We start from the raw sequence: 10,661 nt of genomic DNA on the forward strand, positions 1-10,661 counted from the left end.
AATTGTCAATCATTAAATATTCTGTAATTTTCAGGAGCATGTGCTTGTTTACCAATATGTTGCACACAATGTCTGAATATGTATCAGAAGTAGTTATGCTGACTTTCTTACTTCAATGCAAAATGAGGAAAAAAAGAGACAGATTACCTCAGAAAAGACTTGAACATCTTTCTAGGGGATAGGGAGATGGGGGAGTATTCATATCCAGAATAGAGCCAGACAAAGCAACATAGGTTTCTTACAATGCCAGTAGGAATGTTAGATATGTATATTCTATGGGTTTTATGGGCATCCATTTGTCTTAAGCTTTCCCTCAAGAATGCAGGAAAATTGAAAAATTATAGCGATCCCTTTCAGCAATTTTTATTTCCATTAGGTAATCTTTAAATTATTGTTCTTCTGAAAAGAAAAATCAAATTTAATGAGATACATTTCATAAGCAATGGTATTCAATATCACATTTTTGTTCTTTTGCTGTTTCTGTTTCTTAAAGACTATAGAACTAAGATTCTTGGCTAGAGGGACAAAATGCAATTAATTTGTATCATCATCCCTATTCATTGGCATCTGCTGAATGAGTTTTGGGAGTAGTCATATTTCTTCAGCACCAAAACATACAGCTCCATTAAAAAATTAGACAGCCATTGTCTCTGGAATGTATGTGGGCAACACAAATTAGCCTTTTAACTCTTATGCAACTTCTAGAGGATGACATTCTGGAAAGAGGGGGAATTTCAGAGTAAAGGCTGGGCACTCTAGGAGTGCAAAGAGGATTTAAGCAAAATTTCCCATGAGTCCAGAACAAGCATGAAAACACAGCCTCTGCTTTGGATATGGCTTCAAATTTATTCAGGATGTGCTCCAAAACTGTCAATGGAATTAGACACCAATTTGAAAAGGTAAGTGAAATCAGAAAGCAAAAGACATATCAACAGCTACTCTGGACTCTTCTCATCTCCTGCACCACCTGTGTCATTTGCCTCAGCATCAGTCCTTAGCTGTGTTACACAGTGTGTGGTGTCACTCTTCTATATTTTCTGGAATTGAGTGTGTCCTCATGCTTTTATGAATATTTCCAGCAAACTGAAAGCAACTATGCTTTCTACATCCCACAGCAAACAATGTGCTAAATGGCTTCATTACTCTAAACTGTGAGATGTTTTCAGGTGCAGACTTTGGAGACTAATGGGAGCCAAGGAGCTGGCAAGGCATCTGCAGGGGAACTCCAAGGACATTCCTATGTTAAATGAAGATTGACAGTAATTTTGGGGGTGCAATCTGTAATGTAACATCAATGGATAACTACTGTATGTGAGTACATGCTTAGATGTATTATTAAGACAACTTGATACTGTGTAGTTGAGCTGATCTTTTGCTTTTTTCTTGGATCTGTGTAGTTCAGTGTAGGAATACTATAAACCGTACTGTGAAAATATATTCTTGTAAAGTATTCACCGAACAGAATATGGTAATTTTAGTTCTGGTGAAGAATGATAATGCTTGTAAAAAGCCACATATAAAGAAAAGATACTTTTAATTTTGGTTAAAACATCATAAAATCAAGGTGTACCAGTGGATGAGTCCATGCTAAATACCAACAGCCTTGGGCTTGTATTTTTTTGTTGTTTTTTTGTTTGGTTGGTTGGTTTGTTTTGTTTTGTTGGTTTTTGGGGGGGTTTTTTTTGTTGTTGCTTTTTGGGGTTTTTTGTTTCGTTATGAAGCATTCTCTTGTGATCCATAGTGTTATTGTATTCCGTATCTATCTGTGCCCAAAAATTGTCACTATGTTTGTAAGACCCTACAGCCAAATCCCTTGTGCGTGTCTGGCGGTGCTAACATGGGTGTTTTAAAAATTGTCTCCCATGGGGAGCTTCTTTGCCATGTGATATTTGCTTCGTGTGCAGTTTGGTCTTTGCTCAGGCAAAGGTTATTTTCTTCCCTTTTCAGTTTTGGGGGTGTCCCTCATCTCAGAGAGGCTGCAGTAGGGGTCTCAGGCTGCCTTGGGGAGGATCCCGCAGGGGCCTGCCTGCAGTCGGGGCCCTGGCCAGCACAGTGCCGTGGCCCCACTGGGGACAGGGAGCACGGAGCGCTGGCCCAGTGGCTTCGCCTGCCGAGCTCATCCTGCGGGGAGCCCGCCAGCCCTGGATGAGCATTCTTGTCCCTGTGCCCTACAAGCCCGAGGCCGTCCCTGCTGGGCACGGTCTCAGGAAGGGCATTTCCAGCATTTCGTGTCTCTTTGTTGGCGTGGCAGATTGTGAGTTTGTGTTATTTCCCCTTTCCCCTCACCTGCTGGCATTCTGCTACTAAACTGTTATTTTTTCACTTGTATCTACTCATATCTCATTCATCATTGGTGGGAAGAGATTGGTTGGAAACAAGAGGGAGGTTAGTCATTTCAGACTGCCCACCTCTTTAAACTGTTTCAATCCATGACAGGCATTAAAAAATTTGCAGGGTCAAAAAGGCTTTTCACTTACTTGAAGATTGTTAGGTCTAATAATGTTTTTAATACTAAAAGGGGAGTATGTGGCAACAGGCTATTTGAGACTATAACATTATTCTAGGTTCGTAATTTAGGACTTCTTTTTGAACGGGGAGCATTCCTATATTTCTCTTTGGTTCTCTAGATTGAAAGCACTTATACTGACCTGTATCTCACAGGCTTTTTATCAAAGGTCAGGCTCATCACAGTGGGTCAGGCACACGTAACTTTTAGACCACATCACTTTAGTACTCCCTACAACATCCTCAAAAGGCTATTGAAACTCTGATGCTGGATGCAGCTGTCGTTCTATTAAGCTGTGGCAGCTGTAAATAGATCACACTACCTCCATCCTACTTATCTCCACCAGTAGTTCTAAGCATTGACTGTGAGTGCCATAATACGTGCAACTGGGATTCCTATTGTAAGTTGCAGGCACCATGAAGAAAAATCACCTATTCCACCAGTCCAGGGACCAGAAAATTAACATGGGACAGAGCAGACCTTCAGCCATATTCAAACTTTCTTTGTTTCTTGGTACATGAAACACAGTGCAACATCTGTTTCGAATTGGATCAAGCACTTAATTGTAATCATAGCAGCCTAAAAAATTAGTCAGTAGTCAAAGCGAGAGTAGACAGTTTAAATAAATCAAGAATGTTTGTAGTACATTCTATTTGCAGGTGTTTTCCAAGCAATCTCCATTGTGTGGCACCAAACAACTTAATTTCAGAATCAATTTTTTAATTTCTTAATGAATTCCTCTTAATTCAATGGGGAAAAATACACAAAAAATCAAACCAACAAACAAAAAATCCACAAAACCCCAAAAAGCCAAACCACTCCCCTCCCCACCCCAACATTTGGATGTTTGTCCAAAGATTACTGTAAAACAGATGACATTGGTTTCAACAATTGGGTTTTTTCCTTTTCTTTTTTTTTTTTATAAAATGACTGAGTCATTGCTGGAACTTTTAAACTGCAGTGGTTTGTTTTTTTTGCATTTCCAGATATCCAAAGAAAATATGAAAATTAAGCACTCTAGACTTTAAAAAATCCTGTGGACTATACAAAAATGGTGCAAACATAGAGAGCTTGTTTTCATGACCTCTTGTATCATAAACATACAAATCAAAAATGTTTTGTTGTGCCTTTGTATGGGGCAGCACAGAGTTCATGACTCAAGGAGAGCACATCCCAGTTATGAAGTACAATTGCTTCAATCTCTCTTATTGAATACAATGGGGGAAATGTAAGTAAAAATATTACTTCTTATACCCTGATTCACATATTTTGCAGAATAGACATTTCTGTGGTAGTTTTCGTACGATTTCTTAGGCCTGTGTGCATGTTTTGTAATGCAGCTTTTAACTTTGAGACCTAGACCCAACAATGGCAGCAGCTATCTTAAACATGAGGGGAGTGGAGGAAATAGGAGGGAAGAAGAGGAGAAGGGAAACAACCTCTTTTGTGAGACTGGCACAGACAGGGCAAAACTGTGTTGAGGTCAGCAGCACAGCAGGGCCTAGTTTAGTAGAAAGGGTAAAACTGCTGCTGTTTTTCTCCTGCTTCAGAGATTGCAGTGAATTTGCTTTGGCTGAGCAGGGAATGATGCTTAAGAAACCAGTGCACTTCATTATTAACTAAATTCTTCAGGGATTAATTTTCCTTTGAGTTCTAGAGTATCTCATGACAAAATTCCTGTAGCTTTGCTTCTGGATTTCCTTAAATACCTATCATCCTTCCACTGTGGTTTCTTGCATTGATGATCCACTTGGATTGCTGCCTGGACCAGACATTTCCCATGTGATGTCTGGACAAGCTATCATGATGTCTGAACAAGTTATCAAGGCTTCTGCACAAATCAACTGTGAACCATGTAGTCAAAGTGGCACATACAGATATACAAATGTTGATATAAGTGTATTTATAGCACAGCAGTCACTCTAGGGTCTGCATAAAGTCACAGAAGGACAACTGAGAACAGGACATGGGCTCAAAGGACAGGTGCACATGGGAGAACATGACACCCTATATTGCAGGTCTTTTGTATCTGCAGGGTATTCACTTTCATTCAGGTAGGAGTGTAGATGCCAGTCTTCTACCAGTCATTTGTGTATATAACAAAACTCATGTTAATAACAAATAAAACACTTTCACTAACAGTAAACTAAACCCAAAAATTCATGCATCTTTCCCAGTTCTTCAACATTCATAAATGTACATATATGAGTGCTTGTCAACAGTCAGCCATTATTATTCTTCTAAAACTGACACTTGGTTTATACTAAATATTTGTTTGCATTTATAGCTGCAAATGAATAGCAACATCAGATCCCTAGCTCCAGTACTTTTTCATTCACAGGGCGTGAATGAAGCATGGCAACCAGCAAAATGCATGATTCTCTCCACTGCCGTATCCATCTTTTCTGTCTCTTTCTTCCTATATGTACATTTTACAATTACACTCTAGAAAAGCATCTAAATGCAAGTACATGTGCCTGCAAACATACTTGTTTTAATCTTTGCAGAAGAAAATTATACAAAAAGTTTTGTATATACTTACACGTATACCTTATTTTTATTTATAATTTGTTGGATATTTTTATTCCATATGTTATTTGGGTTTTTTTAATTTCATAATTTTCCTAATTAAAATGACATTTGTAGCAAAATTTTACAGAGTGGTACTATCAACATATTTTTAAATATTACAGGTAACTAAAAAAACCCCACCTATTTAAAAGCAATATAAATAAAAGCAATGGGTAACTTTTTAGATGCATTTCCCATGAAAATGGTAAAATGGGATACACAACATTTATAGATGTAACTGAAAATAAAACCCCATAATTTATTTTGATTCAGTTCTACAAGCATTCCCTGATATATTGCCAAGTGGCCACTGAATTCAATAATCTAGACAGATTAGTAGAGGGCTCCTATTTTCAGGGATCCATCTGGTATTGTGGCAATTGCAGCTCATCAGATTATTGCTACGTCCCAGCTATGTAAAATGCATCAATGCTGCAAGAGAAACCTGTCCTGTACCACTCCAGTCACAATGTCAGGCCAATTGCTGGAAGCATATGTGTTAATTTATTTTCAATGGTCATTATTTATAATTAATTCATGAACAGTGATATAATGTTTAAATTTTACACTACCGTTTTGTATTGTGTCTAATGAAGAGGGTCTGACAAATTCAGAGACTGCGAAAAGACCTACATAATATTTTGAGGAAAGCCACATTACGAAGATTTGCTTTAAAAAATCCAAAACATCACTTACATGAACCAAATAATACCCAGCTGGGGAAGGGGAGGAGGAGGGGTGCAGGTAGGCCTGGGTTTGTGTTTGGGTGTGTGCGTTCTTCCTGCTGCAAGCATCAACAGCTACATCTAGTGGTTTTTAGGCAGTATGGACAATTTATCTACAGCCACACCACGTCTTAGAGAAGCATTTTGTATTTTGCATTAAAGAGAAAAGTTAAATTCTTCTCTGGTGTAGAACTTAGCAGCAGCACTCATGCTTCATTGAAAGTACCGTTTTTCCCCAGTTCGTTTTTTGCTAATAAATCTATGGAGACTGTAAGTTCTTTATCTTTGTAAGTTTTCAGTTGTATATTTGTAAGAGTATATATTTGTGTATATTTGTAAGAATATACTATATTTGTGTATTTTACATAATAGTAGGATAAATACGCATATAGATAAAATTATAAATTTCAAATCCTAAGATTTAAATTTTGTGGAGTGGAATTAAACAAGCTTAGGTAACTTGCCACAGGTTCATATCAGAGTACAATAAAAACACTTAACTATCACATTGTTTTTAGACCTAGATGAAACATAGACTAACAAAATCTTCAAGTTTCTAAAATATTAAGTATCCTGTTTTTCAGATACTCAGGAAACATTTGCCTTGACCAGTTAGAGGCAAACATCCTATATTTCAAACAATTCCACATAATAGTCATTTCAGATTTAAAAAAAAAAAAAAAAAAAAAAAAAAAAAAAAAAAAACCAAAAAAAAAACCACCCACACACAAACCTCCAGTCTTTTTTGAAGAACCGGATAGTGTTAGCAGGAATAATCAGCAATGTATGGTATTTATTAATATCCAGTTATTATTTGAAACAAGCAAGTATTTGGAGGTAATATTACCAATTCAGAAGTCAAAAGCATTCATTTGCCAAAAAACTCATGCTAACTGAAATGTTCAATACAAAGAAAAATCTTCTAATCATCTCCATAATTAACATATATGGCTCCACAAAGAGCAAAGAGCTTCACTGTAAAATGGCAGAAATAGCAGAAGAACCTTTACATTTCAACTGGACTACTTGAAGCCTGACATAACCTCCCAAGAAACTTCTAAGATATTTGTCAGTTTTTTAGCAGCCAGGTTCTAGAATAGGTTAGAGTATGGCAAGAGGTGGTTGTGGAAGAAAAAGAAAGTGTTGAAATTAAAAATTGATAAAACTGAGCAATAAGAAATTAAATTTTTTTCTTCATATATTAAATTACATCCATCAACTATTTTGAAAAATCAACTGGCATTTTTTTTATAGTGACCAGTTACCACTTAATGCAGATAAAAAGGAAGGACCAAGAAGAGTTTGAAAGAGAATAAGTTCAATTGCCAAGGTAAGTAATTTTTGCTAGTCACAAATGCATGTTATGCAATACTTACTAACTGCAAGTACTCAGGTGACCTCTGTTAGTATCACAGTATTTTATTGTTTAATATAAAGCTCTGGACAGCATAATCAAGGAACATACAAGATCTAATTTCTGCCTTTCTTTATTCAGACAATGCTAGAAATACTAGGATTCATTGATTTGTGAAGAATAGCATAGAAAACAATAACAAATATGGTAATGGGCAACTTGCCACCACTTTTGCAAATCTGAACTCCTTAGAAGCAGTGTTTAGCTTTTCTTTATTTGGTGTTTAGCTTTTCTATATTTCTGTACATCCCACTGAGTGAAGGAGGGACTTGAATAGGTTGCAAAACAAGACATTAAAAAATGTAATTTTTTAAAATTAAAAAAATTTAAAAGCCCAGATTTTAAAATAATTTTTTTGTCTACATTATTCCAGTGATTTGGAGCAAAATGGGCATACAATGAAAGCACATAGCAATTGATAGAATTGGGCACAGGCCACCTCTGGAATGGAGATGGAAAACCAGCCTAATTTCCCATAACAAATTTATGTCATTTTATCTTTACCCTAGATAGACACAGAGGACTGTTTAGCTGCATCACCTTGCCATAGCACCTTCTGTAGCGGTGTCTATTAGAAGGGTTTTGCCCAAATCTGCTGAATAAGAGGGACATACCTCATTATGCATGAGTCTTTCAAGTACAAGGTTTGTTGTGAGCACCCATACAAGCTTGCTACGGTTTTAGAGAGGTCTGGTGATGCCTTGGGTTTGGGGTTTGTTTTTTTTTCGTATTCTACACCGGTCTGTGTCAGTGCTTTGAGAAACTTCTCTTTGCCTCTCTCCTTGAGAATACATCAGCTAGCTCTTTTTTTTCTACTTGTTCTTTCTGAAACCAGTGTGAAAAAACGGACGCTGGAGCAGGGAGGGAAATAGAAAACCCCCATTTTCCATAATATGCTGAACTACTTTATCTCTCTTTATTATGACAGTTCGGAAACAGTGTCAGTATAAGACCTGCCTCTGTTTGAGACTGAATTTCTGTTGAAATCCCTTGTCCTTGTCCTCGATAGTCACGAGGTGGCACCAGAGCTTAAATTTTTCTGGAAATGCCATTTGGACGCTCGAAATCCTTTTTCTATCCCCCGTAAATCCATTATTTGTTTTGTGAGGGCAAAGAATCAGAAAAGCATTCTCAGTGAAAGAGAACCTGAAGAAACTGTCCAATGCATGCAGCAGATGGCTGACATAAAGTAATAATAAGTAAAATGTGACAAAAGTAGCATTTCCAGTGTATTTTATTAGATAGCCGTGGAAGAATTAGTGCTATTTGAAGGAATGGTTTTCTAATATATTTCTAAACTATTTCAAAGTTACCAGCCCTAAAGAAAGACTTTTCCCGGTGAAGTTACAGGGTGACTCATTCATTTACATATTTGTGTTGAAGCTGTGCCCTTGCAGAAGTTTTCTGCTAAGTACAAGTGTACAGCTTCTTTAAAAATCATATTTCAATCTTCTTTTGGCATTTCTTGTGACCCTTTTGTCTCCTCCTCTAACATCTATTTACAACAAAGCAAAGAAACCGTTCTCATGAATTTCACTATGGCCTTTACTGTAACATATTTATGGCATTCTCCTGACATTTCCTTTTGATTTCACCGCTCACCTCCCATCCACCACCTTTATTTAGCGGGATTGGCCATTCCACATCGAGTGGGTCACCATTCCTCACACGTTTGAATGAAATTTAAATTCTAATTCATGACTTTCCAATAAAATCATACCTTAGTGTCTTTGAAACATGACAGGCTACATTTCTTCTATTCCATATTCATACCTGATTAAAGGCTTCTTTATTTTTGTGGAGTGGTGTGAAATACCTGCCCCATCTCAGAGGAGGGATTATAAAATTCATAAATTGTGTTTCATTAAAATAGTGGTGAAAATTCCAGCACTGTGCCCCAGCAAGCCTTCCTCTGGAGTGTCTGACTAAGCACCAAGAAGTTCTTTACAGTACAACATTCTTGTAGTTGACTTTTTGATTTTGAGATAAGTTTAGAAAAACGTCTTTTTTATTTTGCCTTTTTTTTTTTTTTTCCTTATACTGGTCCTTAATACCTAATACTGGTTGGGAAAACATCTGTGGAAAAATTCTACATGTACTTCCTTCATACAAATCTCTGGACTTGAAGCTCAGCACAGAGAGAAGCATGCTACAGAATGGAGTCCTTAGGGACTTATTAAAACTCATTTGTAGTGATTTTATATGACATTTTCTCCTTTGATGCAAAAAATAGGTACAAAAAAGAAATCCAAATGATCTTTGATTACTCGTCTTCTGTGGTAATCTATTATATTAACAACAATGTGACTAAACCTAGTATATACAGACTTTCACTTACATTTCACTTCTGATGCTCCTATTAATTTGCATTGAAAACGAAGATTATTTGTACTGGTCCATTTAATTCTCTGTCTCACCCCTTTACTGTGCAGCATAGCTCTTCAAGACAAGGATTGTCTTTCTTAATGCCAGGAAATGATCTTTCCATTTATGTTAGCATACCTAAAAGTCTTTATTTTATTTTGTGGGGTTTTTTGTTTAGAAACTTCTCTTACTTCTACTCAGAACGTCATGGGGACTTCTGGCAGTGAAACAGATGGTGCTCTGTTTCACAAGCATTAACCTCAGTCCTATTTTTTGCAGTATGAAAGTTTCCACACTGTAATAATGGGCTGCAGGTTTCCATGGCAATAAATAGATAATAACATTTAAAACAATTGTGAAACATCCATATGAAAGAGCCATATGAATAGAATTCTTTAAAAAAACTTCTGTTTTTTTAAATATTTAAGGAAGTAGTTCCCTAACTGTACTGAAACTTGTGCCTCTCAGACAGAAGTGAATGCCTAGGGGGATTGAGCTGGCTTGCAGTAAAATTGTGACTTCTCCTTTATACAGCACTACACAAACCAATCCTTCCTCTTCAAAACAATCAGCATTTGCATTTTAGAAGTAGACAAAAATAGAATACAATCAAAACTACTACTTCAACTACTCTTGCCTCTAGCTAAGATGCATACATACAATACTTCAAAAATAGTGAGATGCTTTAAAGTTAGGAGAAGTGCTTCAAATTAGCAATCCACAGTAAACATTTCCTCTGTTGCATGGTCCTGCAAAGCCCCTGTAATCAGATAACAGCTGTTTTCAAATTAATAATATGTTTATCATCTCCTTTACTCTAAATAAAAACTCTTAATTGGTCCTTCAATCCCATTTTGAAGTTGAATAGTTAGGCTGAGCTCTTACAAAGGACACATTCCTGCTGAAACCCTCTTGCACTCTGCCAAAAAGAAATCTTTTCCAATCAGAGCTATACTTGATATTACTACATTCTTTCTTGATTAAGCTGTTTACTGATTTTTCCCTCACACACTGTACTCACATAACTTGAAATTAAATGCAGAATAGCAACAAAGGATATAAAAAGTTACACATGGGTGAA

The sequence above is a fragment of the Chamaea fasciata genome, unplaced genomic scaffold, assembly GCF_029207755.1.
Source record: "Chamaea fasciata isolate MVZ Bird 193981 ecotype frontalis unplaced genomic scaffold, bChaFas1.0.hap1 SCAF_4, whole genome shotgun sequence".
Taxonomy (NCBI): domain Eukaryota; kingdom Metazoa; phylum Chordata; class Aves; order Passeriformes; family Sylviidae; genus Chamaea; species Chamaea fasciata.